Here is a 20,179-nt window from a genome sequence, read left to right as displayed (position 1 = left end):
GTGTGGAGTCTCAGCAGATAGGGGAAGCCCTAAATGAGATTTTTTGCTTCGGTTTTCACCAAGGAAAGGGACCTTGTTGTGAATGAAAACATTGAGGAGCTGGGATACAGTCTTGAACGGATGAAGATTGATGAAGTTGATTTGCTGTAAACTTTGGAAAACATTAAGATTGATAAGTCCCCAGGGCCAGACCAGATTTATCCTCGGCTGCTCCGGGAAGTGAGAAAGGAAGTTGCTAAGGCACTGGCGATGATCTTTGCCTCTTCACTCTCCACAGGAGTTGTACCGGAGGATTGGAAGGAGGCGAATGTTGTTTCTCTTTTCAAGAAGGGAATAGGGAAACCTCTGGCAATGACAGACCAGTCAGTCTTACGTCTGTGGTCAGCAAAAGTTTGGAAAAAATTCTGAGGGGTAGGAATTATGACTATTTGGAAAAGCATAGTGTGATTAAAGGTAGTCAGGATGGCTTTGTGAGGGGCAGGGCATGCCTCACAAATCTTATTGAGTTCTTTGAGCAGGTGACAAGACAGGTCGACAAAGGTCGAGCAGTGGACGTGGTGTATATGGACTTCAGCAAAGCATTTGATAAGGTTCCCCATGATAGGCTCATTCATAAAGTCAGGAAGTATGGTATACAGGGAGATTTGGCTGTCTAGATTCAGAATTGGCTGGCCGACAGAAGGCATAGAGTGGTTGTAGATGGAAAGTATTCTGCCTGGAGGTCAGTGTTGAGTGGGTCCCACAGGGCTCTGTTCTTGGCCTCTGCTCTTTGTAGTTTTTATAAATGACTTGGATGAGGAGATTGAGGGTGGCTTAGTAAATTTGCAGATGACACAAACGTTAGAGGTGTTGTCGATAGTATCGAGGGCTACTGCAGGCTGCAGCGCGACATTGACAGGATGCAGAGCTGGGCTGAGAAATGGCAGATGGTGTTCAACCTGGATAAATGCGAAGTGATGCATTTTGGAAGGTCGAACTCAAATGCTGAATATAGGATTAAAGACAGGATTCTTGGCAGTGTGGAGGAACGGGGGAACTGGGTGTGCAAGTAAACAGATCCCTCAAAGTTGCCACCCAAGTGGATAGGGTTGTTAAGAAAGCATATGTTTTTTTGGCTTTCATTAAAAGGGGGATTGAGTTTAAGAGCGGCAAGGTTTTGCTGCAGCTCTACTAGTCCCTGGTGAGACCACACTTGGAATGTTGTGTCCAGTTCTTGTCGCCCTACTATAGGAAAGGTACAGAGGCTTTGGAGAGAGTGAAAAGAAAGTTTACCAGGATGCTGCCTGGACTGGAGGGCTTGCCTTATGAAGAAAGGTTGAATAAGCTCGGACATTTCTTACTGGAGAGAAGGAGGAAGAGAGGAGACCTGATTGAGGTATACAAGATAATGAGTGGAATAGATAGAGTCAATAGCCAGAGACTCTTCCCCAGGGCAGGATTGACTGGTACGAAGGGTCATAGATGTCAGATATTAGGAGAAAGGCATAGAGGGAACATCAGAGGTAGGATCTTTACGCAGAGAGTTGAGTGTGCATGGAATGCATTACCAGCTGTGGTGGTGGGAGCAGAGTCATTAGGAACATTTAAGCGATTGCTGGACATGCACATGGATAGCAGTGAGTTGAGGGGTGCGTAGGTTAAGTTATTATATTTTACATTAGAATCAAACCTCGGCACAACATTATGGGCCAAAGGGCCTATCCTGTGCAGTAATTGTCTATGTTCTATGTTCTACTACCAGTGCCATGTGCTAGCCAGCATAGAAATGAAAGAATAGATACGATGAACATGTGGCTTGAGGAGGAAGGGGTTCAGATTTGTGGGACATTGGGGAAGGTGGGACTATTACAAATTGGACGGTCTACACCTGAACCAGACTGGAACCAATGTCCTTGGGGGAGTTTTTGCAACTGCTGTTGGGGAGATTTTAAACTAATGTGGCAAGCGGCTGTGAACCAGAACAGAAGACTACTAGATAGCAAGGTGGAAACTGGAAACTGTAAGGATCACAAACTGTAAGGCAGAGAACAGATGAACGCAAAAGAACTGGCGGCCTGAAGTGCATATACTTTAATGCGAGGAATAATGTGGGTAAGGCAGATGTACTTAGGGCTTGGATTGATGCCTGGGAGTATGACGTTATTGTGATCACAGAGACTTGGTTGAAGGAAGGGCATGATTGGCAACTAAATATTCCAGAATATAGATGCTTTTGACAGGACAGGAAGGGAAGTAAAAGTGGGGGGACGATTTGTTTTGCTGGTCAGGGATGACATCACAGCTGTGCTAAAGGAGGACACTATGGAGGGCTTGAGCAGTGAAGTGTTATGGGTGGAGCTGAGAAATAAGAAGGGTGCAGTTACATTGTTGGAGCTGTATTACAGGCTTCCCAACAGTGAGTGTGAGGTAGAAGAACAAATAGGTAAACAGATTATGGAAAGATATAGAAGCAGCAGGGTGGTGGTGATGGGAGATTTTAATTTTCCCAATATTGACTGGGATATACTTAGTGTCAGAGGTCTGGATGGGACAGAATTTGTAAGAAGCATCCAAGAAAAGTTTTCTACAACAGTATGTCAATAGTCCGACAAGGGAAGGGGCCATATAAGACCTGGTGTTGGGCAATGAGCCAGGCCAGGTGATAGAAGTTGCAGTGGGGGATTTCTTTGGGAAGAGTTATGAGAATTCTGTAAGTTTTAGAATACTTATAGACAAAGATGAGAGTGGTCCTAAGGGGAGAGTACTAAACTGGGCCAAGGCCAATTACATCAAAATTAGGGAGAAGCTCGGAAATGTGGATTGGGGGCAGCTATTTGGAGGGAAGTCCACATTTCATATGTGGGAGGCTTTCAAAGATAGGTTAAAGATAGTGCAGGATAGGCATGACCCTTTGAAAACGAGGGATAGGAGCAGCAAGATTTGTGAACCATGGATGACAGGAGAAATCGTGCGACTGGGCAAGAGGAAAAAGGAAGTGTTAGTAAGGTTCAGGCAGCTAAAAACGGAATGCTGGGAGAGTCGGTCCATTCTTAAATAAGGAATCAAGCGGGCTAAGAGGGGTCATGAATTAGCTTTGGTGAGCAAAATTAGGGAGAATCCCAAGGCCTCTTATTCTTATATAAGGAGCAAGAGTGTAACCAGAGAAAAGGTTGGTCCACTAAAGGATAAAGGAAGGGAGGTTGTGTGTCAGACCTGTGAAAATTGTGAGATTCTCAATGATTACTTTGCATCAGTGTTCACTGAGGAACGGGAGGTGATGAATGCTGAGATTAGAGATAGAAGTTTGTTTACTCTGGATCACATAAGGAGGGAAGAGGTGTTAGGTAGTCTAAAGGATATTAAGGTGGACAAATCCCTAGGACCGTATGGGATCTATCCCAGGTTGTTGAGGGAGGCGAGAGAGGATATAGCTGGGGTCCTGACAGATATTTTTGTAGTATCCTTAAACACAGGTGAGGTGCCGGATGACTGGAGGGTTGCTCATGTTGTCCCCCTGCACATGAAGGGTAGTAGGGATATTCCAGGTAACTACAGACCAGTGAGCCTGATGTCAGTGGTGGGGACATTGCTCGAGAAGGTACTGAGGGATAAAAATCTATTTATATTTGGAAAAGAATGGGCTTATCAGTGATAGGCAACATGGTTTTGTGTGGGATAGATTGTGTCTTACTAACTTAATAGAGTTCTTTGAGGAACTGACCAAGTTGATAGGTGAAGGAAGGGCTGTAGATGTCATATACATGGACTTGAGTAAGGCATTTGATAAGGTTACCCATGGTAACTAATGGAGAAAGTGAAGTCACATGGTGTGCAGGGTGTTCTAGCTAGGTGGATAAAGAACTGGTTGAGCAACAGGAGACAGAAAGTAGTAATTGAAAGGAGTTTCTCAAAATGGAGAAAGGTGACCAGTGGTGTTCCACAGGGATCAGTGCTGGGGCTGCTGTTGTTTGTGATATACATAAATGATCCTGAAGAGGGCACTGTTGGTACGATCAGTAAGTTTGCAGATGACACAAAGATTGGTGGAGTAGCAGAAAACATAAGGGACTGTGAAAGAAAACAGGAGAATATAGATAGACTGGAGAGTTGGGCAGAGAAGTGGCAGATGGAGGTCAATCCAGGCACATGTGAGGTGATGCATTTTGGGAAATCCAGTTCTAGAGCAAACTACACTGTAAATGGAACAGCCTTGGGAAAAGTTGACGAGCAGAGAGATCTGTGAATTCAGGTCCATTGTGCCCTGAAGGTGGCTGCACAGGTGGACAGAGTGGTCAAGAAGGCCTATGGTATGCTTGCCTTCATTGGATGGGATACTGAATATAAGAGCTGGTGGGTCATGTTAATATTGTACAAGACTTTATTTCGTCGCATTTAGAATACGGTGTTCTCTCAGCACTGACCCTCCAACAGTGCAGCACTCCCTCAGCACTGATCCTCCAACAGTATGGTACTCCTCAGTAATGACTTGTGGAAATCCTTCAGCACTGATGAGCCAAAACAGCAGCATTCCTTCAGCACTGACCCTCCAACAGTGCAGCGCTCCCTCACCACTGACCCTATGAAACCACAGCACAACCTCAGTACTGAGTCTATGACAATGTGACAATGTAAAATCCAACATGTTGCACCCCCTTAGTACTGACTCTATGACACTCCTTCAGTTCTGACCCTCCAACAGTCCAGCAGGCCCACAGGATTGAATTTCCGACAGTGCTGCATTCTCTCAGGGCTGACCCTCCAACAGTGTGTCATTCCCTCAGCACTGACCCTCTGACAATACAACAATCCCTTAGCCTTGCTTGTCTGATGGTGCAGCACCCCCTCAGCACTAAACATCCCTCAGAACTGACTCTACGACAGCACTTCCTCAGTACTGATGCTTCAGCAATGCGGCACACCCGGACCACTGAGCCTTTGAAAGTACAGTACTCCTTCAGACAATGCAGCACTGACCGTTGACACTGCCTTAGTACTGGACCTTGAGCTTTGCAGCACACCGTCAGTACTGAGGCTTTAAACATTTCAGCACTTGCTCAGTTGTGAGCAAGTGAACATTGTAGCACTTCTTCAGTGCTGGCCCTCCTACATGAGGCAATCCCTCAGTCATGACACTCCAATAGTGCAACACTCACTCATTACTGACCATTAAGTAGTACTGACCCTACTACAGTGCAGCACTCCCTCAGCACTGACCCACTGACATGCGGCTCTCCTTCAGTATTGACCCTCCAATGTGCGCCACTCCCTCAGCACTGACCCTCTAACGGTGTGTGACTCCCTCAGCACACAATCAGCACTGATCCATCAACAGTCCAACATCCCTCAGTACTGACCCTATGACCGCATAGCATTCCCTCAGCACTGACCTATGACAGTGCAGCACTCCCTCAGTAGTGACACTCCAATAATGCAACACCCCTTAGTCCTGACCCTTCAGCAGCACAGTACACTCTCAGTATCATCTCTTTAAACATTGCAGCATTTGCTCAATACTGACCTCTAACAGTGTCACACTCCCAGAGTACTGACCCTCCGACAGTGCAGGCCCTCATCCCTTTTCTGAGCTATATCATATGTCAATGCTGAGGGAGTGCTGCACTGTCAAAGGGTCAGTGCTGAGGGAGTGCCACGCTGTCGGATGGTCAGTGCTGAGGGAGTGCCACGCTGTCGGATGGTCAGTGCTGAGGGAGTGCCGCACTGTCAGAGGGTCAATGCTGAGGGAGCGCCGCACTATCACAAGCGTGTCACTCCCTCAGCACTGACTCGCCGACTGTATGTCACTCCCTCAGCACACAATCAGCACTGATCCATCAACAGTCCAACATCCCTCAGTACTGAGCCTATGACCATGTAGCACTCCCTCAGCAATGATCTATGACAGTGCAGCACTCCCTCAGTAGTGACACTCCAATAATGCAACTCCCCTTAGTCCTGACCCTTCAGCAGAGCAGCACACCCTCAGTATCTTCTCTTTAAACATTGCAGCACTTGCTCAATAGGGACCTCTTACAGTGCCACACTCCCAGAGTACTGACCCTCTGACAGTGCAGTTCCTCATCCCTTTTCCGAGCTATGTCATATGTCAGTGCTGAGGAAGTTCTCTACTGTCGGAGGGGCAATGCTGAGGAAGTGTTGCTCTGTCTGAGGGTCAGTGCTGAGGGAGCGCTGCACTGTCAGAGGGCCAATACTGTGGTTGTGCTACACGTTCATAGGGTCAGTGCTAAGGGATGTTGTACTGAAGGAGTTAGGTTGGCAGCTAAGAGGGAGGACAAGCGGAATAGTAATCTCAAGATTGCTCCCGGTGCCACCAAACCTTCAAACCCTCCGTGACTACCTGGTCAGGTCCACACCCCCCTACAACCCACCCTCCCATCCTGGCTCTTTCCCCTGCCACCACAGGAACTGTAAAACCTGCGCCCACACCGCCTCCCTCACCTCTACCCAAGGCCCTAAAGGAGCCTTCCACATCCAAAGTTTTACTTGCACATCCACTAATATCATTTATTGTATCCGTTGCTCTCGATGCGGTCTCCTCTACATTGGGGAGACTGGGTACCTCCTAGCAGAGCGCTTCAAGGAACATCTCCGGGACACCCACATTAATCAACCACACCGCCCCGTGGCCCAACATTTCAACTCCCCCTCCCACTCTGCCGAGGACATGGAGGTCCTGGGCCTCCTTCACCGCTGCTCCCTCACCACCAGACGCCTGGAGGAAGAACGCCTCATCTTCTGCCTTGGAACACTTCAACCCCAGGGCATCAATGTGGACTTCAACCGTTTCCTCATTTCCCCTTCCCCCACCTCACCCTAGATCCAAACTTCCAGCTCAGCACTGTCTCCATGACTTGTCCAGACTTGTCCTACCTGCCTTTTCCACCTATCCACTCCACCCTCTCCTCCCTGACCTATCACCTTCATCCCCTCCCCCACTCACCCATTGTACTCTATGCTACTTTCTCCCCACCCCCATCCTCCTCTAGCTTATCTCTTCACGCTTCAGGCTCACTGCCTTTATTCCTGATGAAAGGTTTTTGGCCGAAACGTCGATTTCGCTGCTCCTTGGATGCTGCCTGAACTGCTGTGCTCTTCCAGCACCACTAATCCAGAATCATTTCCCATTGAAACTGATACCGCATACACAAACAGGCAGACCAAAATGCCCCAGAAGACTTCGCTCACAGGAGGAACACAATGGACACATCTGAATATCAGGAGAAGGGACGTTTGCACATATTCACATGGACAATTAAGAATCCTCCAGAAGACGTTCACACCCCCTCATGGCGATGGCTGGAATCTCCTGTGTCAATTATAAATGAATTGCTGCTGCTGGACACTTAATAAACATAATGGAAATTAATCCTTGTTTTGACCTCTTTACAAGTTTCACCATTGTACTATAACTGCTTCACAATTATCACATTTGTGTTATATCCCTAGAAAGCATGCCTACACTTTCTGTTCGGTAAGCGTATTTGGCTATGTGCAGAGAATCAGTTCTAATTTCTCTTCCGCGATATCGCTTTGTGTAATAAACCGCTTGTCAATTTCACTACAATCCGAGTTTGCGGCCTCTGATCCATTGGGCTCAATTCTCCGAAGGTTTCGTTCGGCTTCATGACTGCCCGGTTCACGTCAATAAGGTTAGCCAAAGACACACTGGCCTCACCGCCAGTCGAACCAAGGACACAAACGCCTGACTGTGTTCGGTTCTTTTCCCAAGGCTTCACACACGAGATGCAATTCGCACAAACCAACTTCTGCATTCAGTTAAAGTTTATTAAAGCTTCTACAAGCTAGGTGACCCTTTGACCCGCCCTCGCAGGCGGGCGAGGTTGAGTCGAAGTGAGGCCTTGAACAAAGAAAACACATCCCCTTTATATAGGTCAATGGCAACGCTTACAGATGCTCTGGCCAGTCCACACAGTCAGATGCCACTCAAGACAACCCCTAGTCACTCAGAGAAACATTTTACCCCAGGTACAATGCCAGGGTGAGATCATCCTCAGAGATAATGGAAATGCTAATGCTCTAATCCTGGGGAATCGTGCTGCAGATGGAGTTCCTGACTCAGTGATTCCCCAAGACAATGTAGGTGCGACACATCTGTCCAGAAAGCATTTCTGAATGGAAGAGATTGAATGATAGTTTAACTTGACAAAGCAAGGGGTAGCAGCAGCAGCAGCAAGTGACAGTCTAATTGGAGTGGGGGCCATTCGCAATCCTTCATTGCCTTTAATATTAACGTCCAGAGAGATAGTACAATTTAATCTTTTAACATTACAAAAGCACCAATGTCAACACAGACACAAACTAGTAGACTTGTGCCTCACAACCCACTTCACCTTCAATGGCAAGATCTACAAACAAGTCAATGGGAGGCCTAAGGGGATCACCAAAAATCAGGACTTTTAGCAGGAGCAGTTATGCAGAGTTTAGAATAAACAGCCCTTCCCACGATCCACACAGTAAACCCAAAGCTTGGGCTGGATGAGACCTTTGTAATCATGAAACAACAAATGAGAAGAAAGCTACCTAAAACAAAATCCTTAACGGGATAAAGTTCACTAAGGAGGAAGAGAACAATAACAGACTCCCCTTCCAGCTGTCAGAGTAGAACAAAAAGCCGTTCGAGAACTGCAGATCAGCATCTACAGGAAAGGCAAAGACACACACACACACACACACACACGATACTTGATTACAGGAGCAACCATCCCAACATCCATAAACAGAGCTGCATCTGATCATTATCCAAAAGAGCCATGACACACTGCAGCACCTTGGAACTACAAAAAGTGGAGGAAAAACACCTACACAACGTATTCAGGAACAACAGGTACCCAATAAGCACAGTCCACCAACTCCTGCATAACACACCGAACAAGATGACAAAACACACCCAGAGACTCTAGCCACCCTACAATACAAAGATAGAGATACCAGTTACTCTGGTCCTTTGACTTCATGATAGCCACAAACCTACCACCCCACCAAAACAGCTCCTGATGAATTTAAAAAGGACCCTGTACCATCAACCAGCAGAATGAATGACATATACAAAATACCCTGCAAGGACTGCAACAAACATTACATTGGACAAAGGGGCAGGAAGCTAGCCACCAGGATACATGAGCACCAATTAGCCACCAAAAGACATGACCAACAATCACTGGTATCCGCACACAAATGAAGAGGGACACCAGTTCGACTGAGACAATACATCCACCCTGGAACAGGCTAAACAAAGAAACACATGAGAATTCCTGGAGGCCTGGCCTTTAAACCTGAACTCCATTAATAAACATATAGATTTGGACCCCATTTACCAACCCCTCAGAAACAGCACCAGAAATGATATCACCTGCCACAACAAACCAAGACAGATAAATAGCAAGCAGGGCAGAAGACCAACACTTCACCAGAGGCTCACAGATGATGTTACCTAGTGTCGGAGAACAAATCTCCCAGCTCAGCGAGCAAATTTACAACCCAACTTTATCTACCTGTCCTGATACATCAAGGGACCCTATACGTGAGACAACATTCAAACCGAATGATAAGCAATCCCTTGAAATGATGGCATTGCTTATCGCAGAGTGCTACAAAAACTTTGCCAAGAGATCTTTTATGTCGGGCAATGACTGTAATTCATTAGGTTGGTGACATAGGCAATTTTCTGGCTGTGGGAGAGTAGAAGCAGTGTTTAGTTTCATGTGATATCACTTCCAAAATCAAAAAAGTTGACAAAAAAGGGGTCTTTGCGATGTCCACAGGGACTCTTACCAGTTTTTAAATCAAAAGCATCCTATCCAGATACAACAGTGTGGTTTGGCAACTGATGCTCCCAAGACCACAAAAACAAATATAAATACACAGTAGTAAGCACAGCCCTGTTATAATGCAAACTAACCTTCCATCCATCGATTCAATCTATACGTTCCACTGTCTCGGGAAGCAAGTATTAAAGAAATCCCTTCCCACCCGATTATACTTTCTTTCACCATCTTCCGTCGGACAGAAGATATAAAAGTTTGAATACACATGCACATCGATTGAAGAACAGCTTTGTCTCTGCTTTTATCAGATTTTACTGATCTTTCTCACTCTCTGCAATAACACTGTATTACGCATTCTTACTGTACTTTGTCTGGTATGATCTGACCGAAAAGCTACACGTTTCACTGTATCTACATGCGTGCGACAATAATACAACAAAGCAAATAAAAAAAATTGTAAGAATGCAAGGTATGGTTGAGAAAATTACAGACCACACAAAGCACGGGTAGGAAAGAAATTTCTGATGAAGGCCAAGGGGACTGCCAAAAGGGATGCAGATAAATCGTGAGAGGGCACAAAGGTGCTGAAAATGTGCAACTTCCCATTCTGGTAGAAGGACATGTTAACAAAATGCCCGAGGGTCCGGGCAGATGGGGTGCCGCACTGCCCAAGGGTCTGTCCTCAGTTATTTAATACTTCACTGGCCACAGGTGAAGTGCCAGATGACTGGAAGATAGCTAAAAATCACACAACACCAGGTTATAGTCCAACAGGTTTAATTGGAAGCACACTAGCTTTCGGAGCGACGCTCCTTCATCAGGTGATTGTGGAGGGCTCGATCGTAACACAGAATTTATAGCAAAAAATTGCAGTGTGATGTAACTGAAATTATACATTGAAAAATTAATTGTCTGTTAGCTAATGTAGCTAATAGCTAATGTAGCTCCTTTGTTCAATAAGAACTGCAGGGGTAGGCTAGGTCATTACAGACTAGTTAGTCTGACACCAGTGCTCAGGAAACTATTGGAAAATGTTCTGAAGAATGGGATTAATCAATACCAGGATAGGCAGGAATAGATCTGGAATAATATGCCAGGATTTGTGAGAGGGTGATCTTGTCTGACTAATTGAATTGAATTTTTTGAAAAGCTGACTATATCTATTGATGGGAGTATTGCAGTTGATGTGGTTTGCATGGACTTCAGTAAGGCCTTTGACAAGGTCCCACATTGAAGGCTGGTCCAAAAGGTAAACCCATGGGATCCAAGGCAAATTGGCAAACCAGGTCTAAAACTGGCTTCAAAGTGGGAGGTAAAGATGACAGTGAAGGGATGCTTTTGTGATTGGAAGCCTGCGACCAGCAGTCTACCACAGGGCTCAGTGCTGGAACACTTACTATTTGTCATGCACATTAATGACTTGGATGTGAATGTCGAAGGTATAATTATTAATTTTGCAGATGACACAAAAATAGGTGTTTGTGAGGAGGATGGTCTCAGAATATTTATCAGCAAGTAAATTAGGCAGAGCAATATCAGATGGAATTTAATTCAGATAAGAGTGATATGAGAACGAAGCTCACTCACTTCAATAATTTCAGTCCTCCTTCACTACCATCCATTTCCCTTACGTATTATGACCTTATGACCTCATGACTTCTTGATTGTTGTTTGTTGCTGTTTTTGCAGAAGTGGAAAATAGATATTTATAACTACTGTTTGTACAAGCTTATCTAGCTTAACCCCCCCCTCCCCTCACAGCACCTTATCTATTTGTCTGTAACATCTACCATTGTTGGCAGGCACATTGCATTCTTGTATGCACATTTCAGCTAATACAAAAACAATTATGTATTTCCTTCACATAGTTTTCATTCTTGTTGACTCAGCTCTTGGCTAAAACAATTATACACTGGTGTGAGTTCACTTACCTTGCATAAGTAATTATGATTGCAGAAGGAACACTCCTTTACTTATATCCCACAGTGAGGTGATGCATTTTGGAATGTCTACTAAGGGAAGGATGTACATAATGAACAGTAGGTTCCCAGGGAGTACTATGAAACAAAAGTGCCGTTGGTGTCTTAGTCCATGAATTCCTGAAGGTGTCAACGCAGGTAGACAGGATGGCATACAGGAGGATTCTATACTGCTGGGCATAGAACACAGGAGTGAGGAAGCCTTGTTACATTTTTATAAAGCATTGATTAGGCCACAGATGAAATACTGTGCAGTGGTGGTCACCACACGTTGCAAGAATGTGATTGTACTGGAGAGGGTGTAGAAAAGGTTCACCAAGATGTTGCCTGGGGATGAAAAGCCTCAGTTATGTGGAGAGGGTTGGTAGGTTGGGTTTGTTTTTCTGTGGAGCATAGGAGGATGGGTGCATCTCTAACAACACTCAGCAATCTTGATATCATCTTGATAGGCATCACATCCACAAACATTCACTACCTCTAGCACCAACGCTCAGTTGCAAGTGTGCACTATCTTCAAGATGCACTGCATTAACTCACCAAGGTTCCTCAGATAGCACCTTGCAAACCTATGACCACTACTCCCCAAAATGACCACAGCAGTGGTGTTGGAGGGAATTCAATTAATCAAGTCTCCAATCTAAGTGGAACATAACAAGGCAGCCTTTATTCAAACATGTACCAATACAGCGTGGGAGAGGCCACAGAGTCAAACTCCAAGACACACTGTCCCCACTTACAGGTCAAAACAAGGTACTTGTAACCATTGCGATGCAGATACATGTAGCATTAGTATAAAATGAACTAAATATCGGTACTTCACTGTTGAAACAAAATGCAGCTCATTTACTTACGTGGTGCCGAATCTCCTAATTCCAACAGGACAACCGTGGACAGTTCTGGCTGCCCTGCAATAGGAAGGATATTATTAAAATCAGAAAAGGTGCAGGAAAGATTTGCAAGTATGTTATAAGGACTGGAGGGTTTGAGTTATAAGGAGAGGCTAGGTGCACTGGCACTTTTTCCCCCCCCACTGGACAGATCTTTTCCTGAGGGTGACAGAGTTCAAAACGACAGGGCATATTTTTAAGGTGAGAGGAGAAAGATTCAAACGGGGCCTGAAGGGCAACGGTTTTCACAAAGACAATGGGTCATTTGTGGAATGAACTGCTGAGGAAGTGATGGATGCAGGTAGAGTGACAACATTTCAAAGAGCTTTGGACCAGCTTGGATATTTTTGGACACCAATAGGAAAGGCTTAGAGGGACATGGTCCAAACATAGGCAAATGGGACTAGTTTAATTTGGCAAACCGTTGGATTGAAGGGACTGTTTCCGTGCTGTATGACTCTGACTTGATGACTCTGTCTTCAGAGTTTATCTCCCCCCACCATCTGCTCATAACACCCAAGCCTTTCCTTATGATTAATACTTGTAAGACCACAAATAGAAAGTATCTAAATTATTTTGATGAGAAGACATGGACAGTAAGTTTGCAGACCACACCAAATTTGGTGGTATTGTGAACAGTGAAAAAGGTTATTAAAGATTACAAAGAGATCTTGATCAATTGGGTCAATGTGCTGAGGACAGAATTTAATTGGTTATGTATTTTAATAAAACACACAAAGGCAAGACTTATACAACCAGTCCACGCTGACCATATTCCCAAATTAAACTACTCTCATCTGCTTGCACTTGACCCAAACCTTTCCTATTCATGAACTAACTTCAATGTCTTTTAACTGTTCTAACTGTGTTAACATCCACCACTTACTATGGTAGTTCCTTCCACTTCTGTGGAAAAATGTGCCTCAATTTCCCTTCAAAATTTTTCTCCTCACACCTTCCAACATTTGCTCCCTTGTCTTGAAATCCCGCACCCTAGTGAAAAGACACCTGTCATTCACCCTCTCTAAAAAGGTCACCCCTCAACCTCCAATGCTCCAGTAAAGAAAGTCCCAGCCAATCCAGGCTCTCCTTATGACTCAAACCTTCCATTCCCAGCAACATCCTGGTAAATCTTTTCTGAACCCTCTCCAGCTTAAGCATATCCTTCCTACAACAAGGTGATGTGCAACACTAATGATATTTTACAGCTACGATGCCCTCAGGAGACTGACTGGGTGGAGTTTGCACAGTCTCCCTGAATCTGCATAGACTTCCTCAGGGTGTTCCGGTTTCCTCCCACAGTCCAAAGCTGTATAGATTAGGTGGATCAGCCATGATAAGTTTTCCCGTTGCGTCCTGGGTGCATGCAGGCTATGTGGATTAGCCATGGGAAGTTTAGGGCTAAAGGAATAGGGTGGGGATGTGGGTCTGAGTGAATTGCTTGTCAGAGGGGCAGCGTGGACTTGATAGGTCACATAGATTCCTTCCAGACTGTAGGAATTCAACGATTCAGAAGCTGTTTAATACCAGCTTCTCAATGCCTTTGGTAACCCCTTGATCATCAATCCTTTCATGTTTAGCTACTCAGTTAGCATAATAAAGCCAACCTCCCGGCTATCATTTCTACCAACCCTCCACAGTTTACCATGCTGTCCGGTAAGATTCTCCCCAAAATTTCTCTTAAGGTTTTTGTCATCTGAGTTCGTACCTCATCATGTGGTTCAGTGGCACACTTTACGTTATCATCCTAAAGTGAATCATTTTGGGGTGTTTCATTCAGCTAAATTCCTCCTTGCTATTTCAGCTGAAACAGAACCATATGGAAACAGAAGGTGTCACCTTGAGCTGAGTATTGTAATTCCTGGCCAAGATGACAGAATCAATGATACGCAACCAGCCTTTATTGCATATGCCAATACGAGTGCTCACCGTCGACACTAGCCTGCATTCAATGGCTGGTACCATGACTGCTCTGTGCCCACAATGGTGTAGGTAACCAAAGATGGCACTGAGCTCCACCCAATTGGATGACGCTGACAAGACTTGCGGTGTGGAGCCATGAGGAAAGCAGATGACCCTCAATTTGAAAGTAGTTCTCCCAGATAGTCATACATATGTACAGCACGGAAACAGACCCTTCGGTCCAACCTGTCCATGCTGACCAGATTTCCCAACCCAAATCTAGTCCCACCTGCCAGTACCTGCCCATATCCCTCCAAACCCTTCCGCATCATATACCCATCCAAATATTTCTTAAAATGTTGCAATTGTACCAGCCTGCACCACTCCTCTGGCAGCTCATTCCATACATGTGCTGTCCACGACACCACCAATTTTGGTGTCATCTACAAACTTACTAACTATACCTCTTATGTTTGCATCCAAATCATTTATGTAAATGACAAAAAGTAGAGGACCCAGCACCGATCCTTGTGGCACTCCACTGGTCACAGGCCTACAGTCTGAAAAACAACCCTCCACCACCACCCTTTGTCTTCTACCTTTGAGCCAGTTCTATATCCAAATGGCTAGTTCTCCCTGTATTCCATTGCTCACCAGTCTCCCATGGGGAACCTTGTCAAACGCCTTATTGAAGTCCATATAGATCACATCTACTGCTCTGCCCCCTTCAATCTTCTTTGTTACTTCTTCAAAAACCTCAATCAAGTTTGAGACATGATTTCCCATGCACAAAGCCATGTTGACTATCCCTAATCAGTCCTTGCTTTTCCAAATACATGTACATCCTGTCCCTCAGGATTCCCTCCAACAAATTGCCCACCACTGAGGTCAGGCTCACCAGTCTGTAGTTCCCTGGCTTGTCTTTACCGCCCTTCTCTAACAGTGGCACTACTTTTGCCAACCTCCAGTCTTCCGGCACCTCACCTGTGACAATATACAAGCATGTTGCCTTTGCCTGACAAGTACACACTTTGTCATTTAAACCCCTGGTGCCGCTTTGGAAGTACAGTATTGAGATTAAATTGTCTCTTTTATTAAAGCAGATTTTGATCATTTCAACTCCTGTTATCATTGGTGACTGACTGAACCCAATTTCTGTGTCTGTATCCCAGATATTAACAGCCAATAGACTCTCTCAGGTAAGGAGATATTACAGGAAATGTATAACCCTGTCCCAAGCTGGCTCAGAAGTGGGTTCAAATTCCTCTTAGGTACAGAATTGAAAGGTTTGACAAGCTGTTTAAATAGTTAGGGGCATCCTGTGATTGTGAACTTGGATTATATGAATGCATTAAATTCTATTATTCCCAGCGAGATGATTTATCACCCCTCTCATCTTATGATCACGTCCATGAATCTTCTCGTGAAGACTGTACACTTTTCTGGCATGCCCAAGTCATGGAGTCGTACAGCACAAAAACAGACGCTCGAGTCCAACCAGTCCTTGCTGACCATAATTCCAACTAAACTAGTCCCACCTGCCTGCGCCCTGCCCATATCCCTCCAAATATTTCTTATTCATGTACTTATCTAAATGTCTTTAAAAATGTTGTAACTGTACCCACATCCACCACTTCCTCTGGCAGTTCTATTCACTCATGAACCATTCTCTGTGTAACAAAAGCTACCCCATATATGTCTTTTTTAAATGTTTCTCCACTCTTAAAAATATGCCCCCTCATCTTGAAATCCCCTACGCTTTGGAAAAGACACCTGCCATTCATTTTATCTATACCCCCCTTGATTGTATAAACCTCTGTAAGGTCACCCCTCAACTTCCTACACTCCAGTGAAAAAACTCCCAACCTATCCAACCTCTCCTTGTAACTCAAACCCTCGAGACCCGGCAACATCCTGGTAAATCTTTTCTGAACCCACTCCTGCTTAATACTATCCTTACTATAAAGGGTGACCAGAACTGGACATAGAACTCCAGATCCAACTTTTTCTTACATTTTAAAAATATACTTTATTCATAAAAAATTCTCTTTAGATTAGAATCCCTGCAGTGTGGAAACAAGCCCTTCAGCCCAACAACTCTACACCAACCCTCCGAAGGGTAATCTATCCAGACCCATTCCCCTATATTTACCCCTAACACTATGGGTAAACTAACATGGCCAATCCACCTGGCCTGCACAGCTTTGGATCGTGAGAGGAAACCCACGCAGTGTGCAAACTCCACACACAGTCACCAGAGGTGGGAATTGAACCTGGTTCCCTGGCACTGTGAGGCAGCAGTGCTAACCACTGAGCCACCATGCCACCCTCATTCAGACACAAGAAGTTGGTTTGCATTGCTGCATTATCAAGCAAACAAACAAAATATTGAACTTTGACTCTATCCCAAAAATCCCCAAAGACCTATCTTACCCAATAGTCAAACACAATCCTTTGTCTGAAATCTTGGGGCCAGTTGTTTCTCAGAATTCGGAATTTTTCAGATTTCAGAATAAAATGACATTTTCATAGTGAAATTTTTAAAAAAGTATTCCTGAACAGCAGACCCACGTGTGACTCGTACGGACACCGAGACACAATGGACGTCTGCCAGTGCTGGGCAATGCCGCCATGTTAAATCGGAGTGACGTGAGTTGAGCGGGTGTGGAGTTGAGTCACCTGTTTGCAGGTGGGTACGGAGTAATATAAGGGTCTTGGCTTTCTGGCAGAAAACAGTGAGTGGGGATAAAAGGGTCCTTCTCAGGATGGCAGCCAGTGAGAAGTGGTGTTCTGCAAGGGTCAGTGTTGGGACCACAACTTTTCCTCTTATACATGAATGATCAAATGAAGGAACTGAGGGCATTCTGGCTGGGATACAAAGATCGATGGAGGGCCAGGTAACATTGAGGAGGTGGGGAGGCTGCAGAAGGATTTGGACAGGTTCGGACAGTGGGCAAACAGTGGCAGATGGAGTACAGTGCGAGGAAAGTGTGAGGTCAAGTACTTCGATAAGAACAATAGAGACATGGACTATTTTCTAAATGGGGAGAAAATTCAGAAGTCTGAACTGCAATGGGACTTGGGAGTTTTAGTCCAGGAGTTTTGTTATGCAGAAAAAAACTCTCAAGAGATTTCGGAACTTTTTGGAATTGGGAATTTTGGATAAAAGCTTGTGTACCTGTACAAATATTTGCATATTTTGAGGCGCTACAAGAGTTGGATAACTGAATGGACCCTCATTTACCTTCAGCGCGGATACCTCAGACAATGGTCTTTCCCCACTGGGCCTTGGTGGCAGCTGCCCCAAGCTACAGTGGGTCTCTCAGCACATAGTCGACTTTGGAATGTACCAGTCTACAACACTGGGTCTGGGTCTGGGTCAAATTCCTTGTTCTGGAAAACCAATAGGTTTCAGGTGGACCAGAGTGTCTTTCACCAATTGATGATCCTTCAGACGCAGTTGATATTTGTCGTGTAGTGTGTATCACAGGGAACAGATTATGGGCCATAAATCCAGAGGACATAGGAGCAGAAATTAGACCACTCAGCCCATCGAGTCGACTCTGCCATTCATTCAGTCATGGCTGGTAAGTTTCTAAACCCCATTCGCCCCATAACCCTTGATCCCCTTGACAAACAAGAACCTATTAATTTCTGTCTTAAATATCTTCAATGACCTGACCTCCACAGCCTTCTGTGGCAGTGAATTCTGTAGATTCACCAGTCCCTGGCTGAAGAAGTTTCTCCTTATCTCTCTTCTAAAAGATCTTCTGTTTATTTGAAGGCTGTGCATTCAGGTCCTATCAATGGAAATGGAAATATCTTCCCAGCATCCACTCTGTCCAGGCCTATCAGTATTCTGTCAGTTTCTGTTAGATTTCCCTGCTCCCCCCATCCTTCTCAGCTCCATCAAGAATAGACCCAGAATCCTCAAATGTTCCTCATATGTTCAGTTTTTCATCCCTGGGACCATTCTTGTGAACTTCCACTGAACGTGTTCCTGAGATATGAGGCCCAAAACTGCATGCAATACTTCAGATGTGGTCTGATCAGAGCCTTATAGAGCCTCAGAAGTACATCCCTTCTCAAAATAAATGCCATCATTGAATTTGCTTCCTAACTACTGACGGTACCGGCAAGTTTACCTTGACAGAATCCTGGACTAAAACTCCCAAGTCCCATTGCAGTTCAGACTTCTGAATTTTCTCCCCATTTAGAAAATAGTCCATGTCTCTATTGTTCTTATCGAAGTACTTGACCTCACACTTTCCTCGCACTGTACTCCATCTGCCACTGTTTGCCCACTGTCCGAACCTGTCCAAATCCTTCTGCAGCCTCCCCACCTCCTCAATGTTACCTGGCCCTCCATCGATCTTTGTATCCCAGCCAGAATGCCCTCAGTTCCTTCATTTGATCATTCATGTATAAGAGGAAAAGTTGTGGTCCCAACACTGACCCTTGCAGAACACCACTTCTCACTGGCTGCCATCCTGAGAAGGACCCTTTTATCCCCACTCACTGTTTTCTGCCAGAAAGCCAAGACCCTTATATTACTCCGTACCCACCTGTGTGGCACCTTGACAAAGGCCTTCTTGAAGTCGAGGTAGATAACATCCATTGGCCTAACCTGCTTGTTACTTCCACAAAGAATTCCAACAGATTTGTCAGGAAAGACCCCCTCCCCACCCCCCACGATGAAACTTATTTTACCATACACTTTCAATTCAGAAATCTCATCCTTTACAATTTATTCCAGGATCTTATCCATGACCAAGTTTAGGTTAATTGGCTGTAATTTCTGTCTTTTGCCTTACTCCCTTTTTAAACAGGAGTGTCACGCGAGTGATTTTCTAGTCCTCTGGGACCCTCCTGGACTCTAGCAATTCCTGAAAGATCATAACTAATGCCCCCACTATTTCTTCAGCTATCTTGCTTAGAACTCTGGGGTATAGTCCATCAGGTCCAGGTGATTTATCCACCTTCAGACCATTTAGTTTTCCAGCATCGTCACCTTAGCGATGGCCACCATACTCAGCTCTATCCCATCACACTCGAATTTTTGGGATATTACTCACGTCAGCCACCGTGAAGACTGACGTGGAGTAATTATTCAGTTCCTCAGCCTTTTCCTTGGTCCCCACTACTATCTCTCCAGTGTCATTTTGCAGTGGTCCAATGTCCACTTTTGCCGCTATTTTGCTCTTTATATATCTGAAGAAACTCTTACAGTCTGCCTTTATATTATAAATTGGCTTACCTTCATATTTATCATGGCATCATAGAAACCCTACAGTGTGGAAACAGGCCATTTAGCCCAACAAGTCCACACCGACCCTCCAAATGGCATCCCACCCAGACCCATGCCCCTACCCATTTACTTGACATTTCCCCTGACTAATGCATGTAACCCACACATCCCTGCACACCATGGGCAATTTAGCATGGCCAATTCACCTAACCTGCATATCTTTGGACCGTGGGAGGAAACTGAAGCAACCCCACGCAGACACAGGGAGAATTTGCAAATTCCACATAGACAGTTGCTTGAGGCTGGAATCAAATCCGGTGCTGTGAGGCAGCAGTGCTAGCCACAGTGCTGCCCACAAATCTTCTTTTTCTGATTTCTTTT

This window comes from Chiloscyllium punctatum, chromosome 34, assembly GCF_047496795.1.
Source record: "Chiloscyllium punctatum isolate Juve2018m chromosome 34, sChiPun1.3, whole genome shotgun sequence".
Taxonomy (NCBI): Eukaryota; Metazoa; Chordata; class Chondrichthyes; order Orectolobiformes; family Hemiscylliidae; genus Chiloscyllium; species Chiloscyllium punctatum.
The sequence above is the reverse complement of the archived record's forward strand: the minus strand, read 5'-3'. Positions refer to the sequence as shown.